The sequence below is a fragment of the Apium graveolens genome, chromosome 4 (assembly GCF_009905375.1).
Source record: "Apium graveolens cultivar Ventura chromosome 4, ASM990537v1, whole genome shotgun sequence".
Lineage (NCBI taxonomy): Eukaryota > Viridiplantae > Streptophyta > Magnoliopsida > Apiales > Apiaceae > Apium > Apium graveolens.
Genome location: NC_133650.1, coordinates 294,646,380 through 294,664,663, shown reverse-complemented (window position 1 = coordinate 294,664,663; position 18,284 = coordinate 294,646,380). Strand labels below are relative to the sequence as shown.

At 34.9% G+C, this 18,284-nt stretch overlaps 1 long non-coding RNA gene across 1 annotated transcript; it reads right to left on the bottom strand.

Annotated features, from left to right (window-relative positions):
- Positions 1-14,406: 14,406 nt before the first annotated feature.
- LOC141717230 (uncharacterized) lies at positions 14,407-15,313 on the bottom strand. Its single transcript, XR_012573561.1, has 3 exons — positions 15,136-15,313; positions 14,983-15,035; positions 14,407-14,866 (listed from the first exon to the last, which is right to left on the bottom strand). It is a non-coding gene; the product is annotated as an uncharacterized LOC141717230 (long non-coding RNA).
- Between the last annotated feature and the right edge of the window lie 2,971 nt (positions 15,314-18,284).

Sequence of the window (18,284 nt, the reverse complement as noted above, 5' to 3'; positions counted from 1 at the left end):
TATACCTTCCTTGAAGTGGTGTGAGTAGCTAGGAAGCCTTAAGAAGCCTTGAGGAGTCTTTGGGATGCTTGGATCTTAAAGGAAAAACAAGAAAAATCAAGTTAAAAACCTTGAAATCACTATTCATTGTCTTCTTCATTGATTTCTTGGAGAAGATAGAGAATGAATTGGTGGCTTAAACTCATAATATAGCCATAACTATGCATAAAGAATACTAGGGAATTATCTTACCAATTTAGGAAGCTTGAATCTTGGATTTTGAAAATTCTTTCCTTTGAAAATGCAAAAAGCCGAGAGCAATGTTCTTGGTGATGAGAAATAGAATTTTTTGTTTTGATGAAAATGATTTGTTTGGCTTGGTGGATGTAGTTTTTGTTTTTGTTTTGGTTTATTACCTTTTTAGCCTTGAACTTTGTGTGGTTCTAATTCAACCACATCTCCTTCCCTTATGCTATGCTTATGTCATGCTCATGATGTCATCCTCCCCTCTTTGTCCTCTTCTCATTGGTTGAGTGACATCATCCTCTCTAAGCCCTTTGATTAACTTCCTAATTGTTTGCCTAATGACCGCTGATCTGTTATACGGTTCGCTTAACTTTCGTTTTCATTTATCGTTTGAGGGATCATACCCGGGATCTTATTACTTAGGTTCCCTTAACCTTTCTCAATATATTATATTCCTTTTATGATCCTCTCTTATAATCCTTTAATTTAAATCCTTTTTATCCTGTTACCTTATACTCAATTCTTTCCGTATCTAGTGGATTTCCGGGAAAAATCAAAGTGTTCGGAATTGGATTCTGACGATCTTTACATACACTTATATACCATATAGAGTACTAATAAAATCTCAGAATATCCATAACAGAACCCCTACATAGTGTGGCATGAAAAGTTTTCTCATTCAACAAAAACACTATTCACAAGGGTTACAAAAAGTTGAAATTTTTGGGGGTTATTACAGTGAACAGGGTGTTAGTGGTGAGGGGAGGGGTGAACATAAAGAAAACCCCCAGAATAAGGTAGGAGAGGTGAGTGGTACCTAAGCTAGCCAAGCCACAGTTTCTCAAAAGACTGTGGTGGTTGAAAAGGATTCATAGTTGCACCCTCCCAAAAGGGTGTAGCTATTGAAAATAGTCCCTAACCAAGGACACAGAACAAAAGAGGGAGGGACACTGAAGCCATACACTCACCTGTAAAAGCCTTCACAAGAAGAAAGAAGGTCAAAACCCTAGTTTCAATACTGGTTGCACACACTGTACATATACAATCACTTGTATCTATGCCTTCACAAATTCAGCTTGATGAATGTGGAGTCACAGCCCCATTCTCTCAAAATTGACACACACCAACCACCAAATTCTCCATCACCATCTCTGGATGTGGACATGATTTTCACTTCAATTCCTGATTCTCCCTCTTTACAACTCAGGGAGGAGCCCCACTCAAGTACTGGTGATCATCATTTTTACTTTCAATTTCTACTTCTTTTCCTTCTTCAACGGATATCCCTCATCCATTGACAAGTGGTTGTTCTTCAACGGATAAGCTTAACAGCAGTTATCCGTTGATACCATCAGTTTCAACTTCAACGGATATTCTTTTTCCGTTGATGGTCTATACACAAACAACTGAATTAACTCCAAGTGTAGAAGACATGGTTACTGTACAATCACTTCTAGGGCTGATGGAAGGGAGTGAAAACTTGAGTGAGAGGCTGGGTTGCTCCTAGGCAAAAGGAGAGCTTGAGAGTATAAATATACATGCTATTTCTTCCAGCATGGAAAAAGAAAGTGAGAAGAGTACCACCTTAGTAGGTGAAGGTGAGGGTGTGAGGAGTATGAGCCAGGGGGAGCCCCTGATGCAAGAAAAGAGAGAAATTGAGAGAAAAGCAGGTACATGAGATATAAGGGTGGATCCAGCCATTGCTAGTGAGTCAATGATTGTGGATGATGCTGACAAGGGAAGACAATTTCAGCAACATTACAGAGCTGAAATTGATAACATTTCCTTGGATGCTGACACTTTTACTGATCCTCTGTCAGCTTATCAACTGTTGGCTACTCAGGGCAATGAGGAGGCAGAAAAGACTCTAAACCTTCTACATACTTCAGAATCTCTACAAAGGGATAAAGCTGCTGTCAATATGATGCCTTCTACAGCTGGAGAGCTATCTGAAGAATTTGTAGTAAATTCTAATGATGATGACTTTGGTTCTTTTGATGGAAGCATGAGCTTAGGGGGAGATGAAGGCCCAAGCTCTATTCCAGAGTTACCTGAATGGGCATTGACAAAGGAGTCTACACTAGGGCACTTCAATGTATCCTTAGTCAAACAAGTCATGGTTATCCAAAAGGCAATTCAGGAAACTTCCAATGCTAGTACCAAGGCCATTCTCCAAGCACACTTAGATTCTTTACACCTCATGAAGCTACAATAATTAAGACATAATCTAAGTGTGGATGAACTCAAAAAAGATATATTTGACTTAAAGTCATACACTACTGAGAAACTGGATGCAGTTATGCCCTTTGGTACTATGCAGGAACTGTTACTGAGACTGAGAAGAGAATCAGATGCTGAAAAGAAGATGGCCAAATTGGAGGAAAGAGTTCAAATTATTAAGAACTCTATGGTGACCATTCTTCAAAATCAACAGTCTCAGACAAGTCTTCTAATGCAACTGGCTAAAGCACAGGGCTTGACCCCTCTCCTTGATGATAACAAAAAGGGGGAGAATAAAGGGGAAAGGGAGCCATCTATACAATATCAAATATCCAAAGTGCTAGTTCCCGCCATCACTACTTCTCCAACGCTTCAAATCAAAGGAAAGCTTGATGGAATTGATCTAATCCAGCTAGCAGCAGCTGAGATGAAGGTGAAAGAGCGAAGGAGGAAAATTGATGAAAGGATGCAACAAGTGTTTGGTTCTACAACTGCAAAATCTCTATCTGTGAAATATAACATAAAAGTTGAGCCAATCAATATGGACCACAAGCCAGTAAGGAGGAATAAGGTTGGAAAAACCTCTTCAAGGAACCTGAAGCCCATGGTACTCAGGCCAACCACTAGATTCAACAAGGCCTCTACAAAGAACCCTCTAACTCCTGCTCAGCTAAAAGAAGTGGATTTTCCTCTTCCAAAGCCTGATGAAGACAAAGTTTTGGGTGGTAATATCATAAAGCACAAAGAGACCAAGGATGTAATGGAAAGAATGAATATGGCTATCATCTATAGAGAGGGAAAGAGTATCTGTGTGATTCAAGGACATCCCAAATTCTCAATAGCCAAGAGGGAAGAGACCATGAGGCTAAAGGAAGAAGCTAAAAAGCTGAAGGCTAACAGAAGAACACAAGCAAAGCTTGAAAAATAGCTAAAGTCAAGTCAACTTGAAGATAAGAAGAAGTTTGAAGACAAGAGTGAAGAAAACAAGACTGAAAACATAAATGTGGATATGGGGAATGTGGTTGGTGAAAGTGTGGAAGAAAAAAGTGAGGAAAGAAAGAAATGGCAGAAGGGTAACAGAAAGAAGGTTAGGGAAAAAAGGAAGAGTGAAGATGACACTAAAGTAATCCAATCAAAATCCAAACCACGACCTTCCATTCCTGAACCTTTTGTTGCTGATCCCAGTATCAATATCAATGGTGAACCAATCATCCCTAAAGAGGAACCTATTGATTGTAACACCATCAAATTGCCTACCTTCTTAACTACTTCTCCACCACCAAAGGAACTGAAAAGAAAATCTAAATCCACACCTCCCCCAACCTCAAGGAAATTCACTCAGAAACATAAACCTAAGCCTAAGCCAAAAGCCTCAAAGGATGATTATGTTCACATTTGTGACATAAAAAAATATACAGATATTGAACTCTACCTGGATGAGCTGGAGGAAGTAAGGGGAATAAATGCCTATGGACAGCTACTAGAAAGGCTAGTGTTCAAGTATAAAGGAAGTGTGGAAAGGACTTGGCCTCTTCAAAGAATTCTAAATGAGGGCTATTCTACCTTGATTAGAGTCTACTCAGCTATAAAAAGGGACACTGGTTTTACCAGGACTGCCAAGACTGAGATTCTCAACAAGATTGCCAGCATAAGGAAGACTTGGTGGGAGTCAAATTCCTTGCCTAGAACATTACTCATCCCAGAGCATGGAACTACAATTCGTAAATCACCTCATTGGTTGATGGAGTTCAGAGACAATAAAGGAGTCAGAAGATTTTTCAGACTTGAAGACCAGCTTAAGATTTCCAGTAATGAAACTCTCAAGGACATGCAATCTAAGTTGGATATCAGTGATGAAGACGAAGCTGAATTCTACAGACAACTCCAACTCCAATTAGAGGAAAATTACAAGAGGCTAGGGAAGAAAACAAGGGAACAAAGGAAAAGAAAATGATTTGCTCAGGCTAAAGGAGCACCCTTGAAAACACTGTAAATCTTCAACTCTATCTCAGTACATACACTTTTGCAGCACTTTTGAATTTCCACTTAGTTTCAACTCATATATTTGTTAAGTGTTTTGTTATCATCAAGTTAACCTTGAATTTATTCCTACAATTCTAGTAGACATAAATAGGGGGAGATTGTTAGGAATATATGTGTATTAGTTTGATGATAAGTTAAACAAAACACTTAAGTAGAAAACTAGTGTTTGTAGCCTCAACGGATAAGACCACTTTGGCTATCCGTTGATGGAGTAGCTTTACTTAGAAATAAGTTTAGTATTGTAGCACATTTCAGTCTTTGTAATTGAGTTATAATTCTTAGAAGTTGTAGGAAATTATAAGTCATGTTGACTACTAGTGGATATGCAAATAGGAGGGCTAATTGTAAATATTTCATGCCTTGTAATTTTGTATAAATGAAGTAGTATCAACTGGTAAATTAAAGGCCTTCAATGGATGAGAAACAAAGCCTCAACGGATGTCTCTAAAGCTTCAACGGATAACATCCATCAACAGATGAGTGCATCAACGGATAAAGCTTCAACTACTAAAGCATCAACGGATAAAGCCACCAACGGATGAAAGCTTCAATGGATGCTCAGTTCCATAGCAGTTGATAGTGACAATTCATAAGCTGATAGAGGCACATGGGTTGACAGAGATAATTGAAATGTGGTAGCCTCTTGGAGGAATTAAGAAAAAGCAGCATTTCCATTTTGGTGCAAACAAGGAAGTATTCAAAGATTCACAGATTATCTTAGATTGTATTGGATAGAGAAATGAAGAAGAAACATGTGAAGGACTATTTTATAATTTTATTTTATCTTTGTCTTCACTTGTAAAACTCGGTGATATATAAACCAAGTTGCAGCTAGTAATTAGGTGTGAATTTTCAAGAGCTTTTTAGAAAAATTCAAAGAGAAAATCATCTAGTTTGTACTAGGAAGCAGCTGTGAACAATTCTTTGTTCACAGATTTTCTGAAATACACATCTCTGATGGAACAACAAATCCACCAGAAAAAGTTTTAAAAGTTTCTGTGTTCTTTACATTTGTGTTTTGAATATTCATCTGTCTGCACTTGCTTAAAGCAATTCACACACATCTGTTCATTATACACCTAGCCTTTGAAACTGCTCAAAACTTTAAAAAGTTTTGAGATTTACATTCAATCCCCTTTCTGTAAATCTCATTATTAGTTCCTTGAGAATAACAACATCCTCGCTAATTCAAGGACGAAGGAAGACCAAGTTGAATGCCGGAAGATATGCATGCGAAAAGTTGGGAAGTAATAACTTCATTCTCAGCTTCGAAGGTATGGTTATAATTGATTATGAGCTATGGAGGTGTGGTTAACTACCAAACAGGAAAGATCCATTTAGAGACAGATGTCTAGAGTAGAAAAAAAAGAGTGACTACCATTAAGATTGTTGGGAAATGGTTAAAGAAATTGAAAAAGTTGGAAATTGAAGAATAGGTTTTGATCCGTCTTCTGGGTTATGCTGATACTTACTTTGTTGTTGGATATCAAAGGTGGTATTAATACAGATGATTGATGTTGACTTCAGTATGGGACGTTGTGAGCATCAAAGTTCGTATTGATATCTAATTTGATATGACAACAAAATGAGTATTAGTACCAAGAGACCGGGTTTTGAATAAAGTTCTGATTCATTCTGTTCCAAATTAATATTTCCTTTTAGATAGTAACAGATTCTCGCTCAATGAATATACTTGATAGTGATTGAAAAGAAATTGAAGTATACCACAAATTGGTGAGTTAAATGCAATTGTCAAAATTTTCCTTTACTTTTTAGTTTTTGAAATAGATTTAGAACGTTTCTAAGTATAAGACGCCACGAACTCAGCATACCGGTCGCAGACGGATAGAAAGTGTAAGAGACCGATTAGAGATTCTTGAATGCGACTAGAAACGATCATAGGTCAGACTAACCGAACAGAAGGAGACATGAAAAGTAGGGTAGAACACTCAGTGAAAATAGAAAGTTCATGAACACGAATTATTGGAATTAGACAGAAAAGAAGATTAGTGTGAATTAAGTTAGTCCTTTGAGACAATGAGATAGATAGAACGATTGTGAATGAGTTGGTCTTGTTGTCACTGGTATAACGAGTTTATAAGACATTCACTACGAAGATTAATTTAGCTCCAAATGTATGAAGTAAAGATTAAGTTAGGGGTTGCATGAGCAACTAATAGGTTTGATGACGGTAAAAGGCCGTTGAGTTGTGATTAAGGTGATGAGAACTGAGAAATTATAAGAAAGATACTTGGAAAACATCATGGTATGTTCCTCAGTATGATTCTGAGGACAGAATCCTTTTAAGGGGGGAAGGATGTAACGTCTGGGAAATATTATGTAATTATTTTTATCAATAAATAATTATTATATGATTCTTATGTGAATTTTGGTGAATTATTTGATGATGGATAATAATATTTAGATGTTTATTTCTGATAAAAATAGAGATATTTTAATTTCCAATTATCCAGAATTAAATCTAGATAATTTTGGTATTTTTTTGGTAATTTTTGGACTATAATATGAACTTATAAGGATTTATAGAATTAATAATGATTATTTCACGTAATAAAAAATTACTTTTTAGAACCAGAAATCGTCCCACTTTAATCGTTTTTGCGTTTTACAACCCGAAACTCTTCTGAAACCTCCTTCCTAACCTAATCTGATAATTCTGAACACTTTTCATGTTTTGACTTTCTTGATCCGGGTTACGGTTTGATCTGTACGAGTCCCGGTGTAAAATTTTCGATACGCAAATCATTTTATATATCGATAAAAAAATTCATATTCTCAAAAGGCGAGACATTATTACTTTAATTTCGTATAAAGTATTTTATAGGAAGCTCTGTTTTGATAATTATCCAAATTTGGTATCAAAATCGTATCGTCATTTTAGTTACTTAGCGGCTAAGTAACCTATTTTCGGATCCGATATGTAAATGTAATTATTGAATTATTAAATAAATAAAATATGTGATTGGTCTGTTAGTTGTGTGTTATCTTATTATTAATTGTGCGTAATTGTTGGATACAAGCCTTATGTGTTTAATTAATTATTGCGTTGTATGACATTATTTTGCTTTTAAAATGATTTTATTGAATATTTATTCTTATAAATGTTAAAAAGATTTCAAAAATTATTTTTGTTTCTTTATAAATTTATTTATTATTTGTAGGAGTTTACAAAATTTAGAAATCAGTATTTTATCAATTATTAAATTTTAAATGATTTTCTGGCTTCATTAAACTATAAAATTATTATGTAATTCTAAAATATTTCAAAAATGCTTATGCGTGAGGTTTTCCGGTGGTTGTCCTATAGTTGTATGTTCGTGAATTATGTTCTGTGTTCTTGATTTCAGTTGTTTTGTTTGGTCCAGTGGTAATTCGATATTAATTATTAATTAATTTATTTTATCTGCTGCAGAAATTATTTGATTAAGGTTTTGTGATATAAATAAATTTGTGCGGGATTATCATAATTAATCGATGAAATTCGTGTTGGATGTCCGTTATAAACGGGAACCCACGAATTTTATCGCCGTCGGCGATGAGCCTCGGCGAGCCGACGGTGGACGGTGATGATTTTTATCTGAGTCCTACATTTATTAATTAAATAAAATTAGTTCGGTAAAAATTAATTGCGAAATGAAAAATACAAACAAAAATATAAAAGTACGGATAATAATAATAAATAATTGAAGTTGCACTAACGTTTGGGATTGTAAGTTGGATTGGATATCATTGTTGATTGTGATTGATTTGATGTCGGGATGTTCGACGAGTAGGCTAATAAATAAAGGAGACGCTGCCCGATTTTTGGGAAATTAATTCCGAAAAATACGGGGACGTACCCTGTAATTATCGGAGACATCGAACGAGGAAATATAATTACATTATACGAACCCAAATTACGTGTCGTAACCAAAAATATTTTATGAATAATTAATCACCCTATTTTCCAAAACAACGAGTGTATGTATTTTCCGAAAATAAATACTGAACCAAATTTCAAAGATGTGAACCATAATTGTTATGTGTATTTTAATAATACATATAAATATAAGTTGGATTATGAAATCGTATGGGTAGAATAAGATAGTGATATGATGTTAAGCGAAACAATTATTTGAATTAGGGTATTTTAACCCTGTAGGTCCTAGTCGGAAGAACCGAGATTTGACGTTGTGCTAGGAATGATCTAGTGATTAGTCGACGAGATTAACGAAGTTTCAATCAAAGGACCTGTGTGTTGAAGTCGTAGCCAGGATAGGATAGTGGTCTGACGATAAAGTCAAATATTCAAGGCAATCCAAAAGTCAACCGATAATAGTGGTTAAAGCTTATCAAGGCAAGTATTCCCGAACCTTCTTTTAAATACTGCAATTATTTATTCGTTCATATTCTAAGTTCAGAATAGTTAAATGTTTTATATTTCGCTGCAATTATTCTGATTATGCCATGATCTTTTTATTCGTGTTCCTATAATTCGATTGCTCTCTTGAGCAAATACCCATTCTTTCGGGTTATTTGCGAACCCTGAATTGGGATGTTTTGAATTCAAATGGTTTGATATCAAAATACTCAACGGGCTGGATAGTGATATTTTGGGGATTAAGTGTGTCTTAATCCTAAGGACCGGGATAGGACTGGTGCCTCGAGATGGGCCGTAGTGCCTGGGACCCGACTAGATCTATATATGGAAATATAGATCTGCATTATATCCTGACTGATCAGCAGGATATAAATGCGAACTAGTGTCCAGTCTAATTTGTTGTTGATCGCCATTAACGGTATTCTCTCTCTCTCTCTCGAAAGGTTTTATGATTCCAAAACCGGACGAAACCCTGATTCAGGAGATGAATCGGGGAATCACTTGTCACTTTGGGTTTATAGATAAAGGCTTGTGACAACCAACGTTTATTCGCTCACTCACTCAAATAAATAGAATTGTTTAAAATTATTTTAAGATTTTGTGCAGAAGTTTTTCTTTTGATATTAATGCTTGAAACTCAAATTATATACTTGTTGGGAATTTTTGGCTCACTCTTGCTTTGTAAATTCTTATTTCTGCCAGAAACAGATAAGGGTAAAAGTGAATAGCATTGATAGACAGCAGAAGTTAGAGAAATCTCCGCTACAAGAGGTTGAAGAAGTTAGAAGAATATGACAAGAGCGTTAGGACAAAGGTATTCTCATTTGTATTTTAGTTGTTATAAACTGTAGAAGATTAGGTTCTTGTTTCATACCATAACCTGTAAACGATCCGGATTAAAGGGGTTAATTGAATATTCTTTTATTTTATGTAAAGATTGTTTAGTGACACCAAATCTTGACCCCGGATTTGGGTTGTTACATGATTACACAGGGCAAGTAAAACGGTTAGAGTTACCCATTAATCATGCATACACATACATGAACCAATGCTAGCATGGCAAGTTTTAAATCTTAAGATTCATTGTCGCTTCACAAGAGATTAACAGACTATCTTATATGTTCGCGACGCACATAAGATGAATAAGCACAACCTATGCTAGATATCATACACTCATCACACACCAAGGTATTAAACAACTAGCTAAAGAAATCCATAGTAAATCCGTTACAACCCTATGATCACGATTAGCCCATTATAGAACTCATCGTCACCATGGGTTCATATGAAAACATGATAATAACACACAGTATAAATTAGTAAAAATACTTATTAAAACCAGAGTACGTCACAAGAGTAATAAGGTTCAAAGTAAGAAAACTAGCATCCCCTGTTACAACGAATAAAAGAATCACAAGAAAACGTATGCTTCCTCTTTTCCATTGTGATGTGCTAAAACGGTCTTCTTTCTTCTCTTCTTTCTTCTCTCATTACTCCTTGCTTGATACCACACGTCATGAAACATCTCTGAAGATTACTTATATAGAAGCCCACAAAAGCTAGCCATCTCAGAAGTTCATCAGAATAAGAAGTGTAAAAATTAGATTTTAATTTCCCGTCTCCGGGCGGGCGCCCCAGCTCCCAGGCGGCCGCCCCAGATCCTGAGCGGGCGCCCATCATGTTACTGGAAAATATCACATTCTGCTCCTGATTTCTGCTGCATTCTGCTCCTAACTTCCCACAACCAATGCCAAGCACTTTCTAGTCTTATTTTTGATGAAATCTTCCTACATACGCAAGTTATACCCTGAAATGCAAAACACTAGAAAAAATGCATCAAATACACAAATACTTGATTTCAAGACATCTATTCAAGCCATTATAAGACGTTCTAAGTGGTATAAAATGCCACTTATCACACCCCCAAACTTAAATCGATGCTTGTCCTCAAGCGTCATAGACTCAAAAACAAAACAAAAACATGCATGAAAGCAAACTACATGAAATGCAGCAATCCCCCTCACCATGACTAAACCAACCAACTCATGACATCTCAACAAATGCAATTAGGCAACTAAAGGTCAATCAAACCACGCAAGCTAACATACAACTAGAAATATGGTATGTGCGGATGCTTAACAGATATGCTTCGAAACTAGATCAATTATCATGAATCGATTATCCTCAAGGCAATCACATGATTATACGAAGAATAAATTCTAGACACAAAATGACTTATAACACTTCAAGATCACTGGAGCTTATTACGGAATCATGCTTTTATTCAACACAACAAACAAATGCTTATTTAATTGTGCAATGAGTGAGGTCCACAAAAGACTTGCAATGGCATCCATTTAGCGAGCATTAGGTTAGCGAATCCCTGACTATAAAATCCTTAGGTCACTAGGCACAAAGTCCCCTAAGAACTTAATAACTCGAATACCAAAGAGCCCACTCGTGATCAATTATGCATTAAACTTTATTTTTCTCTTTTTTTTCTTTTTTTTTTCTTTTTTTTCTGAATTTTTTTTTCAAATTTCTGAGCAAGTGCGTTACGCTCCCTCTTGCTCAACCCTAGACTACTCGCATAAAAATACGGGACGGCTACTAGCCATTTGATGCCTAACCACAACTAGCAATGAATTCTAATTTTCACTCCAATTTTTTTCTTTTCATGCCTTTTATCATTAAGAGCCTATCATAAATTCTAAGCATAATCAATAGATTAACCTCAAAAACCATCAAACCATGACAACAATCTAGTCCTTAAGCTTACTCTAAGACTTAGTGAAATTACAAGTGTTTCTAGCATGCATGTCAACCTACAAGATTCAACATCACTCTAACGCTATCACTACACTCGCATCAATATCACAAATCAATCGGTAAAGCAACGCAAAAGGGATCATGATATATGCATGAGCTAAATGACATGATAAATAAAGCTATAAAATAATTAAAAAAACTATATGGCATAAAATATGCAACTATATGAACTAAACTATCATGAATATACAATTACATGACACACACATAAATATGCTCCTTAACTACCACCCCCAAACTTAAAATCTTCACTGTCCCCAGTGAAAGTAGTAGAAAGGAACACATGGTATACCTACTCAGAGAAATCATCATCATTACCACCCTTAGAGGGTGGAGTGTCAGGAGGCGGATAAGCAGAGTCCTCACCAAAAACGGGCCACTGGATGTCAGCTCCAAGGCCTCTGAAAGCAGTCCCAAGTGTGAGGGTGAGCTCCTGAGCAAACCTACTATGCGACTCGTACATCGCATCCATCCTCCTGGATAGCCTCCTATACTGGGCATCGGCCATCCCTGAACCAGCACCTTCCTGGGCTCTAGAAGAGCCTGCCTCATCACGAGCCTGAATGGGCCTATCCATAGTAGCACCAACTGCTGGACGTCCTCCTGGAAGATGATATCCCAAACCATGCTCTTCGAGCTCTCAACCCGTCCACTCCTGCATTACATTCAGAGTCGATGAGTCAATAGGAGCGGCCGGCATCTGCAGCTGCTCATAAGAAGGCCAGTGAACTCCAACTGCTCTACACAGCTTCGTGATAGTAGATGCATAAGGGATGTTGCTTTGTGTCCTCCCCCTCAAAAACTTCAAAATCCCTTGGTAGATGAACTCACCAAGGTCCACATAATACTCCTCATTCAAGATCCCCCATAACAACCTTGCTCTCTCAACTGTAACCTCATGTACATGCGAAGAAGGCAAAATATTAGCACAAATAAAGGCATTCCATGCATGGGTACCTGTTCATCGCAACCGTCGGAAAAGAACGATACTCTTTAGATCCCGTCTTAAACTTCCACACCGTGCCCGGTTGACAGAGAGTAGCACAAATCAAATCCAAATCAAAATCCTCGGGAGTCTTCTCATTTCAATTCTTCTCCTCGGGCTTCCTTTGTCGCTGTCCAATCACACGGCGAATCGACGTGGGATGATAATCAACAAAAGCCCACGAACAACAGCAAACCCATTCTTATCCGCCTTTACATTCACATAAAACTCGTGAACCACACTCATTGAAACCGCCTCCGGCGACTCGCAAAAAGAAATCCACCCTTTCTCAGCAATCATCGGTAATAACTCACCATCCCTCCTCGATGGTAAAAATCCCCTCTCCTTCAGAATCGGCTTAGTCAGAAGCCTAGTATACTCCTCCTCAGCAGCCCTATCCACCAAACGGGGCCTCGCAGCAGTTCCCCTCGAAGAATTAGCAGTAGGAACGGTGTTGCTGCTATCAATAGTTCGAGATCTCTTAGGTGCCATTGAAATTGAGAAAAAGTGTTTGAGAGTTGTGTTTTGAGTGTATGAGAGAGTTTTGAAGTTAAAAGTATATGGGAGTGTATATGGAGGTGTTGTGTATATATATAGGGTAGAATTTAGGTTTAGAATTAGAGTAGGAGTGGGGTTTGTGGGAGAGAAAACGTGGGTTTGTGGGTTGTTTGCTGTGGGTTTTTATGTTTTTTTTTATTTTTCTAAATTTTTTTTATAAAGCCGGAAATTTTTTCTGATAGAAGGGTGCCAGGCCGCCACCCGGGATTTCCAGACAGGCGCCCCAGACTCCAGGCGGCCGCCTGGGATTTCCAGACGGGCGCCCCAGGGGTTTCTGGAATTTTTTTTCTTCCCGTATTTTCATATTTTTTGGGTTTTTAGATATGGTACTAACTTCTAAAGGTTCCTAAAGTCTCAAATCTTGGGTTTCCTCCCAAGAAGCGCTTCTTTTACGTCATTAGCTTGACGTAGAGTACTCCGATCAAGTTGACAATAAAACTGCACTAACCACTTACCGGTTTGCCGTGTCCCCGTAATAATGCTTCAATCTTTGACCATTAACCTTAAATGCTTGGCCCAGATCGTTCTCAAAAATCTCCACCGCTCCATGTGGAAACACAGTTTTGACGATAAAAGGTCCAGACCACCTTGATTTTAACTTTCCAGGAAAAAGTCGGAGACGAGAGTTGAATAAAAGAACTTGTTGCCCCGGCACAAATGACTTAGGAGATAGCTTCCTGTCATGCCACCTTTTTACTTTTTCCTTGTACATTTTGTTATTCTCATACGCTTGAAGTCGAAATTCATCAAGTTCATTTAACTGAAGCATTCGCTTCTTCCCAGCTGCATCTAGATCAAGGTTTAATTTCTTCAATGCCCAATAAGCCTTATGCTCAAGCTCCACAGGTAAATGACATCCCTTACCATAGACAAGTTGAAACGGGGACATCCCAAGTGGAGTCTTGTATGCTATTCTATATGCCCAAACAGCTTCATCGAGCTTTAAAGACGAATCTTTCTCGGGCCTTCTTCTTGAGTTACACATGCAACATTGTTGTTATATCAGTTCGTCCTACATTATCGGCCCTGAGTAGGCCTTTTAACTTTGAGATTATATTTAAATTTGAATAAAGTGTATATATTTATATTTTGGATCAAGTTTAAAAAATTTAACTAAAAATTGACTAATTAGGCTACTAACATCATATACAGAGACAATCACAGATAATCAGATGCTCATGACTCATAATTTAATAATAAATGAACATTAGTGTCCATTTAATCAAAACAAAGGTGCAATTACACTTTGAAATAAACATCCATACCTATCTTTGAAGATTATCTTGTGAAAGTGACCAAGATAAGAAGATCATCAATCCACATGACATGAGATTTTATCCCGCAACATATAAAAATAAATAACATAAATCACTTTATCCACCAAACTTGTTTAAAACATTACTCCAAAATGTTATACAAACACTCATAATGTTCATTATCAAAAAAGTTCAGAAAGACCCTCTACTGCTATGAATCAAATCCGAAAAGGATTAAAAACTTCAATTACAAACTCTTTGTGAACTTTAATCAAATGGTATAAATGCAAATACTTAAATTCATCTTGAGAAAATGCATCCTAAATACATTCATACCGGATTATTTCTTGGATAAACCCAAAGTTAGACCTGCAAAAAAAAGGTTTAATGTAATCACTCATACACAAATCAATTCATAATAAATAAAAATCATCACATTGGTCATATCATATAAAAATGAGGAGGAAACAATTCTCTTGAACTACCTGTAGAAATATGAACATCATATTCAATATAGTTAGAAATGCTCACGCATAGCCTACAAAAATAAATTAAATTTAGGAAAAATATTAGAATAAGATCAATACAATTTTTTTATAATAGGATATGATGCACAAGAAAGGATTAGAGAAAAGTACCAAAAAGTGATAAGATATTGTGAGAGATGAGAGACTTTAATATTTGAATTATTGTGATGCCATGATTTTGGGGAAAAGCTCCCCTACGTGTGTCAGTGATACAACTTCAAATTGATTTGAAATTTGAAATTGGTTTGGACTAAATACGTAGCTCAGAAATGACCCATATACTCCTACATTTCTTCCTTCTAATACTATAAAGTAATAATTATTTATTCAGCTTGGTTAATCGTGTAAAGCAAATATTTTGATTAAAAGTCTTGCACACGGACTACAAATTGGTAAAAGGGTAACTCCACCCGTACGTGTGGAGGAAAGTAAGTAGTCAACAAAAGTTTTAGGGAATGGCATAGTGTGTAATTTATGTTAAAGTTAAAGGGCATGGGGTGTAAAAAATCTTGAAATGGAATTAGGATTTATTTTATAGATAGATTACTCAATTATAAATTAACTAATCGCAAAAATATATTATTGAATATTTATAACAATTAACTTAAAAATTTTGTAATCAAATCCTAGATAGTACACGGTGATGGTGTTGTAAATAATGGAAATCGGAGTTAATCAGTGCAAACACCGTTCATAGATTATTCATATAATTAAAGATTAGTTGGAATAATTAATTGAACACTAACCAATATCAATTAGTATTATTACTTTTATTAATTTAGTTATACACATATATATTTTATATGGTAAAATATAAGTAAAAATTATTTCGGTATATGTACAAGATCGTGCGAGAAATTATTTTAATACATAAACAGCCATGTGCCTCGCACGGGTTTTTACACTAGTTATGCATCGACATCCTGAACATATAAAAATTGATGAAAATGTATTTACAAAAAACTGTTAGTAAAGATTCCTCACCTCAGATAAAACATTGTACAATTGAACTTCTTAGTTCAAAATGAGGAACAAAAGATAATAGTCAATTTCAAGTTCAAATAAATCTATAATTTAGGTAAAATAACAAAATATATTTGAAAAAGGCATTATATGATCTACGTGATTTTATAACTAAAGTGGAAAAGGATACGTAAATTGAGAATTTGTAGAAAAAAATTAAAATAATGGATCTTTAACATATTTTACATGTGAAACCTCATGTTTAAACTATTACGGGAAACAGAATCGAAAGACAATTATAAAATATTTTTTACTATATCTTCTCAAATATACAATAACTAAATATTTATTATAAATTTAGCTATACAAATATTAAAAAACTAGTAGAAATGAATAAATATACAAAATTTTAAATATTTTAATATATTTTAAAGTTGGATCAACTTTGAAAAATGTGATTATTTGACTTTATGTCCACCTATAAGATAATATAACTTGGTCGATTGGCCTATAAAATGACCATTCACATTCTCAAAAAATCATTTTGTGTATATTCAATAACCAAAAAAAATAATGGCAAAATTAAGCCAATCAATATTTTTTATTCTTTTTTTCTTCATCCTCCTTAATGAAGGTACGTATCACGAGATCTTAAGCATTTACAAAGATTATATTTTTAAATTTTTATATAATAATATTAATGTATACATATATTTATATAATTTGTATCTAACATCCATTTACATGTACTAATCTTCATCAAATGAATGCAGGAAACAGTAGTTGTTTTCAATGTACACCGTTTGCAATTTGTCATGTTTCAGTTAATCAATATGAAAATCGACCAGGATCGGCGGAATGGATTGTTCAGATTACAAATCCGTATCGTTGTGGTCAAAAAGATATAGTATTACATTGCCCTGGATTCAATCCGCGATTTAAACCAGACCCTTCACTCATCACGTATGACGCGGAGTACATTTACGTCCAACCAGCTATTCAAGGATATGAAATTTTGAATTTTAGATATGATTCGGTTAATAAGTTTAATATGGTTCCATTTTCCTCAACAGTGTGTTGTTAAATATTAAAGAAAATATGACATATTACTTGTTTTTTATTATCACTATAAAAATATGACTTGTTTTATTTGTTGGCTTGTTTTAGTTTTTTATTACTTGTTTTTATGACATATTACTTGTTTTTATGAAGTACACATATCATCGTTTTTTAGTTAGAATTTATTTATTTGTCAAATGAAATAATATCCAAAAGTCAGCTAGAAATCTTAATTTATTAATTTTTAATTAATAAATTTCCATATTAATTTGACTAAACTATATATTCAATATGATCTTGACTTGTTGATATCAATTAGGGATGGCAAAATTATCTAATCCGACGAATACCTGATCTGAAATTCGAAATTTTGGATTTACCGAACCCCATTTTTTGAATTTGAATTTAGATATGGATTTAATTTTTAAACCCGAAATTTTTTGGATTTGGATTTGGATATTAGGTATACTCCCGAAACTCTATCTGAACTAGATCTGAACCCGAAATCCGAAAAAATCCGGATTATTATATATAATATTAGAATTTTATATATCACACATTACAATACATTATATATATTATTTTATATAATATACATTATACATATTATTATATAATTTTAGAACATACAATATATTTTTATATTTATGTTAAAAATTAATTAATAATGAAGTTCAATGAAATATAATTATTTAATCATTTAAACGGTTAATAAGGTTGATAAGGTTAACAAAACATCTTTTAGTGATAAATTTCATTAATTGGGTATCAATTAAGTTGATTTTTTAAATATTAATTATACATCTAATAACACAATTAATGATGTGGTGGAGTAGTTGAAGATGACACGTTAAAAATATTTCTCTGCAAGTCGTGTGTTACATCCCAAGTACTTGCAATATTAATAATTATACAAAATTTCAGATTTCGGGTTCGGTTTCGGGTTCAGGTATGAATATCCTATTAAAAAAATCAGGTTTCGGGTATACTCTAATCTGATCCGAAATCCGATGGATTGGGTTCGAATATTTATTTTCGGGTTCGGGTCGGGTTCGGGTATAGATAAAATTTTCGGGTTTGGATATGGATTCTGCAATACCCGATCCGACCCGATCGCCATTCCTAATATCAATTAATATTTAATATAATATTACACATTTAAATGATCTATACTTCTTAAAGGAAAATATCACTTATTTTTTTTACAGAATAAATAAGATGGAACAAATTTTGATATC